The sequence below is a fragment of the Sceloporus undulatus genome, chromosome 1 (genome assembly GCF_019175285.1).
Source record: "Sceloporus undulatus isolate JIND9_A2432 ecotype Alabama chromosome 1, SceUnd_v1.1, whole genome shotgun sequence".
In the NCBI taxonomy this organism is placed as follows: Eukaryota; Metazoa; Chordata; class Lepidosauria; order Squamata; family Phrynosomatidae; genus Sceloporus; species Sceloporus undulatus.
In genome coordinates this window covers 293,290,891-293,306,219 of record NC_056522.1, presented here as the reverse complement: position 1 = coordinate 293,306,219, position 15,329 = coordinate 293,290,891, and the positions used below count along the sequence as shown (strand labels likewise).

At 40.2% G+C, this 15,329-nt stretch overlaps 1 protein-coding gene and 1 long non-coding RNA gene across 2 annotated transcripts in view; one reads left to right on the top strand and one right to left on the bottom strand.

Annotated features, from left to right (window-relative positions):
- LOC121915134 overlaps positions 1–6,889 on the bottom strand; it is a 17,550-nt gene extending 10,661 nt beyond the window's left edge. Inside the window, exon 1 of the long non-coding RNA XR_006100652.1 lies at positions 6,829–6,889. This is a non-coding gene — a long non-coding RNA (uncharacterized LOC121915134). The remainder of the gene's footprint in view (positions 1–6,828) is intronic.
- The window catches only part of NAV2 (neuron navigator 2), a 783,367-nt gene that overhangs the window by 188,707 nt on the left and 579,331 nt on the right, over positions 1–15,329 (top strand). The gene's annotated exons all lie outside the window — the stretch shown is intronic.

The following is a 15,329-nucleotide window of genomic DNA, read 5'->3' as shown; positions in this document are numbered from 1 at the left end:
TTTCCCAGTTTGCAACTTAAGGCAGCTTACAGCAGTTAAAATAAATAATAATAATAAATAAAAGATTTATTTATATACCGCCCTTCGAAACATCAGGGCGGTTTACAACAATATACAACAGTTCTGTTACAACAAAATACAAAGTACAAAGTTATACAATATACAACAATACAGTTATAACAAAATACAATATTATACAAGAGTAATTACAAGAAAATACCAAACAGTGCAAGCCCGCCCTCCATACAGCAAAAACCCAGAATAAACATCCACAACAATACATAAATCAAGAAAATAAAACTCTAGAAACCATACTATAGCTGGATGGCAATATACATCATCGAGGGGGCTAGAATGACATTGGTGCTCATGGGAAAAACACAATCCATGAGCATATATACCCCATACACAGACAATGTAAGAAAACTGCAGCAGAGTAAGACTACTTCCAAGTCAAGCCTCTGTTGTAGACACAGCTAATAGGACCCTGCCCCCCCCGTCCCCTGCAGCCATGCGCAGTTGCGCAGGTGTGGCTGTGAGTCCGTTGGCGGCGAGTCCTGGGTGGGAGCGCAGCTGTGCGGGTGGATTCCTCTCCCAGGCAGCCGCTCCGGCAACAGCGGCAACAAACACAGTCCTTCGGGGTCTTAGAGGGGGCAGGATGGGGAGGTTCCCCAGCGAGCTGGGTTTTATGGCGTGCCCCTGCCACTGACACGCCCCTCCCCGGCTCCCCCTCAGGTGTTCCTGTTCTCCCTCGGTCCTGGCAGCGCCGCTGTGAGTCCGTTGGCAGCGAGTCCTGGGTGGGAGCGCAGCTGTGCGGGTGGATTCCTCTCCCAGGCAGCCGCTCCGGCAACAGCGGCAACAAACACAGTCCCTCGGGGCCTTAGAGGGGGCAGGATCTGTAATTAAAATTACAGTATCTGTAAGATACTGTAATTAAAAATTAACAGTACACAAAAGTTTAAAAATCAATTGAACCATCATAAAATTAAATTAAAACCAGTTAAAAGCATAAATCATTAAACAACAAACTAATGTCCTGTTTTCCTTTTAAAAAACAATTCCCAGAGGCCTGTCAGAATAAAAAGGTTTTTACCTGCTTGTGGAAAGATAGTAAGGAAAGTGCCAGTCCAGCCTCTCTGAGAAGAAAGTTCCAAAACCAGGGAGTAGCCACCAAAAAGGCCCTCTCCTATGTTCCCACAAAATGTTCCTGTGTGGGTGGTGGGACAGAGACAAGGGTCTCCTCAATAGATACCAAAACACATGCAAGTTTGTATAGGAGAATACTGCTCTTCAAATACCCTGGACCTGAGCTGCATAGAGATTTAGAACCAGAGTTTTGAATAGCGTCCAGAAATGGACAGGCAGCTGATATAGCTGTTGCAACAAGGGAGCTGATTGCTCCTTGTAGCCAACCCTACTTAAGAATCTGTCTGCAGATCATTGGACCAGCTGGCGTTTCTGAACACTTTTGAAAGGTAACCCCATGTAACATCTACTACAGCAATCCAGATAAAATGTAACTAAAACATGTGCCACTGTGGCCAAGTTTGGCATCTCAAAGAACAGGTGCAGATGGAGCAGAAGCCTTAACTGTACAAATGCAATCCTGGCCAGCACTGACATCTGAGCTTCCAGGAGTACACCCAAGCTGTGGACCCGCATATTTAGAGGGAGTGTGACTCTATCCAGCACAGGCTGAATGTCTGTTACCTGATTTGCTTTCAAACTGACCAGGAGCACCTCTGTTTTGCATTAAGTACATTCAATTTGTTCTTTCTCATCCAATCCACTTCTGTTGACAGGCATTAGTTTAGCACTGAAACAGCTTCCTTGGATTGAGGTAGAAAGGAGTAATAGGGCTTGATATCATCTACATACTGATGGGACAAGAGTCATCACTCTAAATGACAACTCCCAGCAATTTAATGTACAGTGGTACCCCGGGATACGAATGCGCCGCCTTACGAAATTTCCGGGTTACGAAAAAAATCCATTGAAAAAAACTGTTCCGGGTTACGAAGGTTATTTCGGGTTACGAAAAAAAATTTGGTGCTTTTCGGCGCTTTTTCGCACGAAATCGCGGCTTTTCCCCATTAGCGCCTATGGCTTTTCGGCTTGCGAAAGCCTTTCGGGTTACGAAAGCGGCAGCGGAACGAATTAATTTCGTAACCCGGGGTACCTCTGTATGTGTAAAATAGGGATTAAAACCAAACCATGGGGGAACCCACAAGTCAACAGCCAAGGGGTTGAACAAGAGTCATCCAGCAGCACCTGTGTTCATCCCTTCAGGAAAGAATAAAGTCACTAGAAAACAGTGCCTCCATGTCCCATCCAAGTAACATGGCTCAGAAGAATATTAAGATTGGACTGGTACAGAGTGCCCAAAAAGGGCGGTCTGCCAGTGCCCTGGTTTGCTCCGCGAGAAAGCCGCAGCAAACAAACCGTGCAGCTCCCTCATGAAGCAAAAAGAACCTGTGAAAAGCGGGATTTTTTTGCGGTGCCATAATGATGCCACAGTGCACCAATGGTGCACTTGCGACGTTATTATGGCACCGTGATGTATGGATGCTAGGCGTCCATCACATCAAAATGGCAGTGTCTATTTGTACAGCATGTGACGAGGGTGCCCTATAGGCCCGTCTGGACCAGGCCATTGATTGCACTGAATGTTGCCAAGAGGTCCAGCAAAACAGAAGCATACTGTACTTCCTCTATCCAGTTCCTGGTATACATTGTCCAACAAGGCAACCAAAGATTTCTCAGTCCCATAATCAAACCTGAAACCAGATTGAAATGGATCTAGATAATCCATCTGATTCAGAAACCCCAGGAGTTCAGAAGCCACCAAATAATCCACTACCTTGCCCAAAAATGGAATGTTGGAGGCTAGTCAATACTAATCCAATATGGATCATTACAGTACTAGTTTCATAACCAGCATGGTGTAGTAGTCTGAGTGATGGAGACCAGGGTTTGAATAGCTGCTCCGCCACTGAAACCCACTGAGTTAGTTTGGGCAAGGCACACTCACTCAGCCTCAGAGAAAGGCAAAGCCAAATCCCACTTTCAATATATCTTGTCAAGAAAAAAACATGATAATTTCACCTTAGGGTCACCATAAATTGGAAATGACTTGAAGGCACATACCAACAGCAACTACTTCATTTTGGAATGTTACAACCCTGTTATGTTTGAGTAAACCATTGACCACGTCCTTGAGTGAACCATTGACACTCTACCCACTACTAGTCTCCTGATGGCTCTTTTAAGAATTCAGGAAGAGCAAAGATCAAAGATGCATGTGGTGACTCTCATCTATCCATATCTTTGAGTTGCACAAATTGAAAATTATCTATTGTTCATCACTGGACAAGCAAAGAGCCAAAATTACACCTACTGGATCTATATCAATTATGATACATAATGGTATCCAAATCAGAGCAATTTTCCTATTATTATTATTATTATTATTATTATTATTATTATTATTATTTGCTAACTGCTGAGCAAGCTGTTCACTCAATAGAGCTTCACTGGCAGACTCATTGCAGGCACAATGCAGGCAGAAAACACATAGTTTTGCCTGTATTGCCACAGATAAGCCTTAGCCTGTGTTTGGCCCTGTTCCAGGTTTTCTGCCACCATCTCACTTGTTTTATCACCTAGAAAACCAGGTGACCAGTTTGGCTCTACTTGGAGAAGGGGGATGTTCAGGAGCAATTGTATCCACTGCACTGGTCATTTACCCATTCCAGAGGTCAACCAAAACATCAACAGAACTCCCCAGTGGCCTTCAGGAATCCATTTGGATCCATAAGCATCCTGGAGCAGACGGTCATAATCAGTGTCCCATCCCTGAAGAAGTTATAAATCCTAGCAAGTAGCAATCTCTGCTGGTTTAAGAGACTGGCTACAAGATATAGTAATGGCTTCTATTTTGGGTGGCCTTAACACAAATCAATGAAGGATGAAGGTACGGTTGGCCCTTCCCTTACACAGGGGATCCGTTCCGGACCCTGCCATGTAAGGGAAAAAAACGCAAAACTGAAGCCCCATTAGATCCACGAATGTACATCCCATTGCTTCTTTCGGGGCGCGGGAGAAGTCTTTCTGGCGTGGCTTCCACCATATGCTGGAAGCCGCATATGGCATGCCCATGTATGATGCGGGCGCACTGTATCAGTGACTGGTAGTCATGATGAATGCATAACATTCAGTATCACATCTTTCTATAAACAAACGAACTAACAAAAACCATTGTCTCCATTTTTTAGTACAGCGGAAGGCTCCAAGGAGGCTGGGCTAAAAACATGAGCTTCGTCCAACTCTGCACCATTTAGCTGTCACAGCTAAATAATTTGTGGAAAGAACTGGATGGCACAGGGGTGGAGAGGAAGTAAGCTCAGGTGTCACTTATCAACACATGAATGATAACTTCCTGAACTTTCTACAGGATTTCACACAGTGCCTATAAATAGGGAAAGAGAGCAAGAGAGAAACCACATAAACCCTGCTTCCTAAGAATTCATGTACATTTGAACAGCAAAAATGGTTCCCTATATGAAACAAAACAGAAAGTTGGAGACGCTGATTTCCAAGTTCTTGTTTTTGGGACTTTGATCATTTATGTATGTAGATTATCCTAAATCTGTTTTTCAGTGTTTCCACTGAATGTTCTTCCTTCAGCAGTAGAATAAAGATACTTACTGCTTCTAGTTTATAGATCTGGTATGCATGATCATCATTAATATTTAAGCAGTATGAAACTTCAGGATGGAAGATGTCAGAGAAGTATAAATTATGATGATGATTAGGGGTCTTTGTTTATTTCTCTTAGCTGCGTGCAAATGATTGGGTCAAGTCATAAATGAAAAGAAACAAAAGTTTCATTCCATTTTGCTTGATAAATATTCAATAATTTATGCCAACGGAAGAAAGCTAAATTATGTTGCCTATCTTGGTTTAGAAGGGTAGAAAACCATATTGTTTTGCATTTTCTTGAAAGAGAGTATATTTGATCAACAAAATCCTTAGACAATTGCAGGAGGGTTAGTTCTTTGTGGTAAATACTAAACAATTCATGCAGAGGTTATTCCTGCAAACAATCACACAAAGCAATCATATGCATTTCTGGGAAAGCAATTGAGGGTATCATGCAGATGCTGCATTTCCATTATATTCACATTTTATGGTGAGTTTCTAATCATGTGTAAAAGGACAATAAAAGGGAGGAGCTGTTGTCAGACAAATGCCATAAAAAAGACCTGGGATGTTTTCATGTAAGAGTGTTTTTTTCAGATGATTGAGGGGTTTTATATCACTGTAAATGAGCAACTGGTACTTAGTTTTAGTAGGGAATCTAGACATCAAAGAATCACTTATTTTGTGATAAAACCCATTTTAACTCCAATCACAAGGCAATATTTTGTTGGTGGCAAAATGCAGATTCTGCTGTCTGCCATGACTAGTGTTCTATTACAATAGTTTGTCATGCTTAAATCTGCTGTTATGAAAATGGAGGACATGGGATGGAAAGGTTAGACTGTAGGTGAAACAAGCTAGTTCTCTTTTCTAAGACTCTGTTTCTGTTGGCGGTGGGGAAGTTGCCTTAAGGGCTAAAACAGATCTGGATGACAGGCACACAAAAGGTTGGAATTATCAACTGTTCCACCAGATATCTTGATTGGACATGGAGGGGAGGTGGTTAATAATAGCAGTCCAAGGGGAGTGATTTTTATAGAAGGGTGTTCACACCCTGGTGTTCTGTGGGGGCAACTGTCCTTGTCTTAGAAGCTTGGATTTGCACAGTCTTGTTACTTGGTATGAATTTGGGATTTTTAAAAGCCTAACTTCTTAGATTTTATTTAAAAAATATCCATTTGATTATCTGACTACTAGGGTCACTTCACTATCTGGCACCCCATGGACTTGAAATTTCCTTATTTGGGAAGCGTATGCAGCCTGGATATAGTGTCTTTCCACCTTTGCATTAAAAAAAGAAAAAAGAAACAGTACTGTGTTTACTTCTGTTCCCCCCTTTTATTTATTTCCAAGGATTACAAAAGACTGCTGTCACATGAATATAACCTACAGTACACATAATTTTGTGTGTCAGCTTCTGTAAGCGAGTGAAGTGGCTCATCCAATCCATGCATCAAGTGCTTACACATGGGGTTATGTAGGTGCTTACCTTTTTTAAAAAAAGTCATCCATTTAACACGTGCATGAGATGACAAGTCTGTGGCTCTGGAAACAATCACAAGGGCTTAGAATACAGAACATGCCAGGAGAAGAGAGATGTCTCTGGGATTTGTGGTGCCCACGGGAGCTATTTCTTCCAGTGGGTCATTTTATTTTGCTACAATTATACACCATATATTGATCAGAGCTGTATACCACCTGGTGTCCAGGCTGTACCACAATATAGGAAAGCCTGATCAGCACAGAATGCTTTGGCTATGAAAGCTTGCAATAATTCAGGTAGGAAGATCAGTTGTTGCTAACTTCAACATAATCCAGATTGCTCTGTATGGAGGATACAAGTTCCATTCCCACCTGGCTCCTACTAAACAGTGCAGGTAGCAGATTCCAAATACCTTATTTCTGTTGGTTGCAAGTTCCATAAAAAAATGATTATGATTCTTCTATACTTTGAACTTCAAAATATAACAATCAATTTAAACATCAAATCTGAATTCAAACTACCGTATATACTCGACTATATGTTGAAAAATTTATGCCCCAAAATGAACTCCAAAATCCTGGGTAGACTTATGGAAGGGTCAATGAGTTAATGCTAATAAATTTTGTGAAAGAAGAAGTGCCCACCTTCCTCTGTAGCCTTGTAATGGCTCCCTGTTTGAAGTCCCGGCGCCGGCTCTCCTCTCCTCCTCTCTCCCTCTGTGTGTGTGTGTGTGTGTGTGTGTGTGTGTGTGTGTGTGTGTGTGTGTGTCTGTTTCCCAGGCTCTCAGCCTTCCTGCGGAGCCAAACCTAACAAGCTGCTGCTGAGAGAAGGAACACAAAGAAAGTATGCCCAGGCTTGTACCCCGTTTTGCCTGGAAGTCCTGGGGGTGAGAAGGAGAGAGAGGGAAAGCCCTGTCCTCTATTTCTGAAAGCCATGAGTCTTGGGAGTTCTGGGGTGAGAAGGAGAGAGAGAGAAAGCCCTGTCCTCTATTTCTGAAAGCCATGAGTCTTGGGGGTGAGAAGGAGAGAGAGAGAGAGAGAGAAAGGCCTGTCCATTTCTGCAAGCTATGAGCCTTGGGAGTCCTGGGGGTGACAAGCAGAGAGACAGTGGGGTCTGTCCTCCTTTTTGCAAGCCTTGGAGATGCTTTTGGTAAGGGGAAGAGAGAGAGAGAGGGAGTGTGTGTGTGTCTGTGCACGCTGAGGTTTGTTTCCCCTTTTCCATGCTGAGACTGATGCTTGGGAGAGGTCCAGAGAGTGAGATATAGGGAGGGAAGTGGTGCTTTGTTCCCCCCTTTAGATCTTTTGTAACTTCCTCCAGTGTTTGCCCCTCGACTTATCCATGGGTCATATCAAAATCCATGATTTTGGATCCAAAAACTGCCCTCGACTTACACATGAGGTCGACTTATACATGAGTATATATGGTAGATGTCAGGACCTAAATCCAACTGCACAACCTCCAACTGTCCCCATCTGGCAGGGATAGTCCTGATTAATCCTTTGTCACTCCAATTTTTAAGATGCTTTACAAATGTCTCATTTTCTCTCTCCTTCTCCCACTTTCCTGGTCTTCAGATTACTTCAGCTGTTGCAAACTGAATTCAAAGTGTAAAGATAGTTCACACTCAACTCAAAAGGGTAAGAGAAGAGGAGAGGAAAGAATCTTGCCCTTCCCAGTAGAGTTGGGCAAAAGCTCTCCTAGACTGTGTGTTCTTCCTCATTAGGAACTTTTGCAATATTGACCACATACCAAGTAACACATTGGTATTACTTGGCAATATGTATTGTGCTTTTCCTCTATGAAATGTTGGAAGATATACAATTGCTGGTCCTAATTAGAGTAGACACACTGAGAGGTTAAGTCAATGTCTACATAAATCCCATTGATGCAGAGTGTACTCCAGTTGGAACTAAAATATGAATTAAGGCCAAAGAGGTTTGTTGTTATTTGACATCATGTTGCCATTAACTTATGGCAGCCCTATGAATGAAAGTCCTCCAGGAGCCATGGTCATCAGCTGTCCAGGTCCTGCAAAATCAGGACTGTGGTTTCCTTGATTGACTCAGACTACTTACAGTACTTCAGTGCACTCGATGTGGGGTTGTCCCTGAAAAAAAAAGGTTCAGAAATTCAATCTAGTACAAAATGCAGCAGCCAGACAAGTGTTCTTGTGTGCATGCTCTCTCTCTCTCAATCTCTCTCTTTCTCATCCCCACACACACAATAAATGAACATCTATCAACATAACTTTACAATAATATAAAGGTTTGAAACAGACAGGCCAAAAAGATCACTGGGACTGCAGTGACTGCACAGGCCCACATCTGAAGCAGGCTGTCTCTGCAGTCCCAAGCCCTGCAGATTTAGTCCAGTCCTTTTTGTTCCTGCTTTTCCGGGTTCGGTGTGGCTTCCAGCTGCTCTCAGGGTGGGCGTTGTATAAACGCCAGGCCCCCAATGCAGTCTGAAGTCAGCACTTTTTGCCCATCTGCTTTGAGCACTAGTTTCACAATAGATTTTAAAGAGAATGAAAAGGCAAAACAAAAAGAAAAAACAAAAATACCTAAAAACATGTGTGTGTATAATTGTAATCTACATAAATCATATTAATTATGCAAATATTGACTTCCTTACTAGCAGTTCATGCCTTTAAAATAATGTAATCTCATTTCACATAATTGTTCAATTCTATTGTTAAACAAAATTGTATTTTACCTTTAATCTTTGATATAGTAAGCTTTTACAATTGCATATTTATGAACATTATAACTATTATTCAAATTTCTGTTTGTTTCTATAGAGATATATATCTATACAGAGCCTTTCATCTATAAGTCTTGATTCTTTATTCTTTAAAGTTCATTGTAATAGTGTCTCTCCAGCATTTTTCCAGATATTTGAACAGTATATGCCCGTCTTTTTAAATGTATTCTTCTGTATTTTCTTTCATCCCACAAGTCAATTAATCTAAGTTGACTATTTGATATAATTTTACTAGCCAATCCTCATCTGCCAGTATCTCTTCTGGACATATTCATTTGTTTTTTTAGCAGTCCGTGCTATTGATAGAACTATTTTTCAACTCCATTTCAAATGAGTTCATTTTCTTTCTGTCAATTTTTTTCACTGTCCATCTCTCACAATTATGCATAGAAATTGGAAATAAAGTGGCTTGGATGATTCAACTTTGGTGTTTAATGATATGTTTTTACACTTGAGGATGTTTCAAGGAAGTTACACATCTGAAAATTTTCTCTTTCAATCTTTAATTATCATCTTATATTTAACTTTAATTCACAGTATCAGTGTATTTATTATAACACACTGAACAGGGGGAAAAAACCTCAGGTATTACTGTATAACATTGCTGTCTTAAAAACATCTTAATTTAATGTCCTGCTGATTTATTTCAATCTTTTTTAGGTTGGTCATTTCCCCCAATACCCATTGTATTATAGTCTTTGGACAGTCTGTGTATTATCTCAAAAACTTTCATATAGTTCAGTTTCTGATTTTCATTCCATTCATGTCTGTTCTCCCTTTGAGAAACTGACAAAAAATGAACTGCCAGTTCATAGAAATTTTCAGATTAATGGTTACATATTAATACTCAAACCCACATATCATTTCTTATTTAATTGAAATACCAAATGTAATTGAAGTGCCAAATCTAGTGCCAATCCCTGGCTCTAGACTCTCTGCTGGTAATTTAAAATGACAATCCTGTTGGAGAATCACAAATCAAGAAGGCAGCTCTGTATTCAGAAGCAGCTTATGCTATAATCGTGCATGAATAGCAGCCTACAATGGCACAACATTTTAAACATAGGCTGTTTCACATGGCAGCAGTACAGGTAAGATGAATTAAGTAATTATGAAATTTGTTTGTATCACCAATAATTTGCATATGTACAGATGAGAATTTGACATTTCATAGTTGGCCTGGGACAAAGCTTCATCAGGGACTTTGCTGGATTGTTCTTACATCAGCTAACAAGGGAGTCTATTTTTTAAAATTTCTTTGTGTCTCAAAACAACTCTCATTTGAAGGCAGTGGGCGGAGAAAGGCTAGAGTTTTAATTTGCATTAGAAAATACAAGAATTTTGTATTAAACCCACTGTTGTTGTATGTCTTCAAGCTGTTTCTCACTTATGGCAACTATAAGACAAAGCTATCACAGGATTTTCTGGGGCTGAGTCTCGCTCAATGTCTCCTGGGTGTCCATGCTGAATGGGAATCCAGTCCTGATCTCCATAGCCATAGTCCAGTACTCAAACCAATACACCATCCTGGCTCTTATACCCTTACATTGACCCTAGCTGCAATCCTGACCCTCAGTATATTGAATTTCTCATTGCTGTTAAAAACAAATAACCTACAATTCATTAAATGTATTTATTAAATAAAAAACAAAAAAATTAAAGCAAGTTAGACATGCTCCTGGGTTAGCTATTCCTTCTTTCTTTTTTCATCCCTTCCTCCCTTCAAAGGTAGTATGTGGAAATGCAAGCACTCTCTATGCCTTTGTGCAATACTGAAGTCATCTAGCTAAGTTAGTGATTCAGCAAACCAACACGGAATATTCAGCAGAACAATATATGAATGCTCATAATCAATATGTTAACAAAAGTTCAATGATATATTCTGCGGATGCAGTTATGTTTAGATTTAAAGCAACACTTTTAAGCACCCTCTGCCTTCTTAACAGAGTCTTGTTCTAATTCCCCATGGGCCATGCTCTCCAAGCTGTCCTATTATCTATTCCATGGTCTGTGGCCCCCTGCAAACACCATCTATGGTTCAGATCTATGTAACATCAGCAGATATTGGTCTCAATGAGAGTGCAGATACACTGACAATGACTTTTTAACCACTCTGTGCACAAAGAGATTTTAGACACTACTTGTAGCCAGACCTTTGTCAAACAGACCCCCTTGTTATGTGGAGACTTTGGCCTTCCCATCAATTTTGGTTCTATGTTTTTGCAAATGGCCCTTACCAAGTAATATGGGCAAGGACAGTATCAACTGGTACTGATTAAAGTGAACCAAAACTGTTCTAAATTAGAACTCTTTTTTTCTATTTTATTTTCTTACTACAGACATCCTAAAGTTACTATTGGGAACCAATTAACCAGAAAACAAGAACAGCATACCTGGATCTTTGATTTTCTAAGGACTAGTTGCTAAAAACCAAAGAACGTCTGTTTTGCTTTGTGTTTTAAAAAACACAAGTGGATTTCAGCAGTAAAACAAGATAGAATTAAAAGAAAAAAGCATTAAAAGTTCCAAGATCCCTATCCCTCCCACTGTCATAAAAACATACTAAATGCTAAAAAGAGATTAAACCAAAAATGAGGTTAAAACAATGGTCTACAATAACAATTAAAATGAGATAAAATTTCAAGTGGAGACCAGGTAAAGTAAAAGGTAAAGATGGGGAATAATGGGAGGGGGAAAGAGGGGAGACAGGTCAACAAGGATGTTCTAATTTGGAAAGGCCTGTCGGAAGAGATCCATCTTAATAGCCTTCATAAAGGTTTCCAAGGTGGTAATCGGACAGATCGGCAGGTTGTTCCAGAGTCTAGGAGCGGCTGCAGAAAAGGATCACTGGGTCACTGCAGAAAGTCTAGTCCTCTTCGGTTGAAGCAAATTCTTCCCAGCGGAACAGAGGATGATATGGGACAAGGTGCTCCTGCAAGAAGACAGGTAGTTTTTTGTGGGTTTTTCAGGCAATGTGGCCATGTTCTTGCATGGTATACACACACACACACACACACACACAATTTTTCCAGGCAAAGCATTCTCTGAAGATGCCAGCCACAGATGCTTGTGAAACATCAGAAAGAAACTCTGCTAGAACATGGCCACATAGCCTGAAAAACCCACAAAAAACTATGAATGCCGGCCATGAAAGCCTTCGACTTTACAAGACAGGTAGTGTTTTTCTGTTCCAAATGGTCATTTAGACAAGGATGCATTTAAACTACCAACATGGCCGGTCACTGTTTTGGATCGCTGCTTCCATAATCCTCCAGCCAAAATGTGTCCAAAGCATTAACTTTTCCAAGCTCTGTACTTGTATTGGCATTCAAGAACATATTGCTGTAGTTCCATGCCATTCTACATATTGCATTGTTTAGCCACTAGATCGCTCTCTGCAAAGACAATAAAGAAATAGAAGACTTCACTGCTTATCCTTCAAACATGAATACTGTTCTTTCCAAAAGAATTAAAAGAATGTTGTTACCTCCAGGACAAGTTTAACACTTAACGTGCTCTAGTCTCACACCCAAGAGACAATGGAGTTTATTGGATGCACTTTTCAGCCTGATCCAGGCCCGGGACGGAATTGGGCTGGAATGGGGGGAAACAGGTTTTATAACACACAAAATTGCTGCTGTGTGCGATAAAACCTGACCATCCCCCAGCCGTGCTTCTCCCAGTGATTTTGCTACCATGGAAGCTTTCCATACCAGCAAAATCAGCTGGTAGAGCATGGCTGAGGGATGGGTGATGAGTGGTAGTGCAGCAATAATTTTGTGTGTGATAAAATCCGTTTCCCCCCATTCCAGCCTGACCCCGTCCCATGCCTGGATAGGGCTGAAAAGTGCATTCAATAAACTTCAATATGATATAGTGATTTGAATGTTGGATAGGATTATGAGAATCTGAGGTTCAAATCCCTTAACAACCAAGCAGCCTGCTATGTGACTTAAGACAAGTCATACTCTCTCAACCTTAGAGGAGAGCAATGGCAAATTTCTAGATTAAACATGTCAAGAAAATCTTATGATACAGTTGCCTTAAATTGGAGTTGACTTGAACTGAGTTCTTTCACATATTTCTATATATTCAGAGCATCAGTTCACTACTGATCTATTAAAAAGAATGACACCTAGATAAGCAGTAACTGTACAATTTTACCCACAAACTAGACCACTGCTTTCAAATGAATAACGGTGGATTATTTTAAACGATGGCCAGTTTGCTTCTACCAAGGACACTCATAAACCTCAATTAAAGCTTATATCATTTGCTTCTGCTACAAATGGAACATGGGAGATGATTTACCCCCTTCTTTTGCCTTGTCATTTCTAAAAGTAAACTGCAAGCTAATGTTCTTAAGGCGACTACATGCCTTTTAAAAAATAATAATTACAAGCCAGTAAAAACAGTAATTAGTGAGCACGAATTACTTTGAAACAGCCATCACATCAATACAACATTTGAATGTGAGTGCCTGTGTGCATATCTTCAACATTTGAAAACTCTAATCATTGAAGAGCAGTAAATTATATTATAGCAATTTGCTTCACAAAATATATATTGTAAATCTAGCTTTCACTGACAGCTGTGACAAGCTATTCTCCTAAATATATGCCTGATACAGGCTTGATTGCTAGTCTGGATTCCTTGATCTATAGTAGCAATTAAACACTTTTTATCTGTTGCTATTTTTATTATTATTATTTTACTTGATCACTCATTCCATTTTTTGCTGCTCAGATTCACCCTGCAGGTTTCCTTCGATTCAATAAATGCTGTATTTTTCCAGCTCTCACAGGCATTAGTGAAATCTTTTTCTTTTTGGTGTAGTTATATTAAGACACCTTTCTTTGTCTGACAAAAAGAGGAAGGGAGAATGAGTTGTGTGGTGTGTATGAGTAGGGAGTGTATTGGAGGGAGGCTGGTCTGTTGTATTTAGCGGGTGAATAATTAATGGGAACAGCTAAATGGAAGCCACATGGTCAGCCAGGGTTGGAGGTGCTGACTTTGGAAGACACCAAGGAGCCTTAGGCAGCTGATACACAACATAAGGATGTAGGAGGGGGGATTTCTTAAGAGATATACTGAGTGATGTTGATTTTCAGTTTCAGGACATGCCACCAGAAAAGGATGATGGTGCCATTTTTCTTTCCTTAGTGATGGTGGTGGGGAACACACCCAGTAAATCATAGGTATAGTCAAGGTTTATAAGATCATTGGAACCCAGCGGGTACAAATGACTCCTTACCCACAACTCTATTCAAAGGCAGGAGTGGAGGCATAAAAACACTATTATTCAATTCCCTTTGATTTCCATAGCAGGAGAAATGCTGGCTTACTCATCCCTTAATACTTGAGCTTGTGTTCTCTCTCCCCCTCTCCTTCCAATTTTAGAAAACTGATAAAGGCAATATTTTGCACGCCCATTTAGCTGAGTTAGCATGTCTTTTATATTTTTTTAAAAAAAAGAGCAAGAAAAATGACTGTGCAGTTAATGTTCACACAGTGCTCTGCCAGTTGCACAATTTATTACAGTGGTGCTTAATGTTCTTTTTAGGATTCATGAGGCAAAGCAGAGAAAGGGCTCTGTCTATACAAGACAGATACTGAGAACCTTTGGCAAAAGCCTGTATTTGCTCATTTGCAGCAAAACCCTTGAGAAAGATTTCATATGCATTGAAAACAGCTGCAGCAAATGATGACAATATTCCATGTTTTCCTCCCTCTCACTGCCCCACCCCGCCCCCCTTTAGAGGAATGGAATAAATGAATATGCCATATGATTTTTATTATTATTATTATTATTATTATTATTATTATTATTATTCATAAGCTAAATATTTATTCTTCTTGAAATAACAGAAATTGCCAACTGTTTTGATGATTTTTCAGTTCTACTGAATCTGGTAACTGCTACAGTTTACCAGATTGTAAAAATAAATAAGTGAAAAATTGAAGGTCTTTTTTGCTTTTTTTCTCTCTTTTTTTAATGGTATAATTTAAGCACTAATTGTCAGCTTATTTGTATGTACAGCACCAGAGGGAAGGAGCAAAGCTGTCATTAGGAATGGATAGATCACTGTTTTAAGTCTCAGGTGTGATATATTTCATAGTCTTCAATGCCATAGGATCATATCCCAGGAGAACTGAAGCAGTTCTTCATCCTCTAGCAAACTGAGTATTTTGCATTTGTTCTGTGAAGAATTCTTATAGGTTTTGTTTGGACATCAGGATTTTGTGGATATGTTCCATGAAAGCTGATAATTTAATCATCTAGTGAGGAAGACTAAAGTGCAGTGAGGTTATTCTGCTGCACTTGTCTATATCTAGGCCATGTCAAAGCCCCTCCTACTCTTTTGACCTAGGTTGAAGCTGCCAC